Raw genomic sequence first — 1,140 nt, 5'->3', positions numbered from 1 at the left:
GTTACATGGCCAAGTGACCGTTAGAACGCTTGTTTACATAGAGATATAAAGGGAACAATAATATTATTCCATGGGCGTTAGGAATAAGAACGCTTGTTTACATAGAGTTATAAAGGGAGGGGGCTGTAAATGTAATGCTAAAGGTTTAAATTAAATGATTGAAATGGGGGAAGGAAGGCAAATATATCACAGTAAATAAAGAAAACTAAAAATCGTGAGCTAATTGTTAAGTCAAAAATGCAGGAAGGGAGAGAACTAAGGGAGTTCATCAAATTAAACATTTTCTATTTAAGGAAAAAACTAATTACATACTTTATATGAAGTGAAGAAAGTAAATATAAAAATAAATAAAGCATCATAGCCTAGTAAGATATCATATTATTATACGGATATTAACGCTAGTTAATGGTAAAACAAGGTAGGATATTTATAGGAGAAATAATAATGTGCATGCTTACAAGGAGAAGGTAGGAAATACTTAGTTGAAGTTACCGCTGTGTGACATTACTAAGAAGAATTTACTTAGCTAATTGTAGAAGGGGAAAATAAAGAACTAGTGGTGAATGAGGCAGAAATAGATATATATATATATATGTACACACACACATACACATATATGCACACATATACATACATGTATATATACATACATACATACACACACACACACACACACACATATATATATATATACATACACATACACACACACATACATACATATATATATACATATATATATATTATTAAAATATTAAGATTAATAACATACTGATTTGAAGTGAAGAATGTAAACATGATAAATGAAACATCATTACCCTGTGAAATATTAATATGCTGATGTTAGCGCTAATCAATGGAAGAACGAGGTACAGGTTATTTTGTTGAGAAATAATAATAACAACAATATACATGCTTATAAGGAGAAGGTCGGATATAAGGCAAAGCAACTAGTGGTACAAAGCAACTCAAGTAGCATTACTGGGAAGGAAATTACTTAATCAACTATAGAAGGGGAAAATAAAAGACAAGTGATGGTGGATGTAGAAGTAGATATTATTTAGAGGACATTTAGTGAGAAAAAAACAAAAATAATGCTTAAAACCTAACCTAGTTGGAATGATGGAGTTAACGGTAATA

Source organism: Octopus bimaculoides, chromosome 16, assembly GCF_001194135.2.
Source record: "Octopus bimaculoides isolate UCB-OBI-ISO-001 chromosome 16, ASM119413v2, whole genome shotgun sequence".
Taxonomy (NCBI): Eukaryota; Metazoa; Mollusca; class Cephalopoda; order Octopoda; family Octopodidae; genus Octopus; species Octopus bimaculoides.
The sequence above is the reverse complement of the archived record's forward strand: the minus strand, read 5'-3'. Positions refer to the sequence as shown.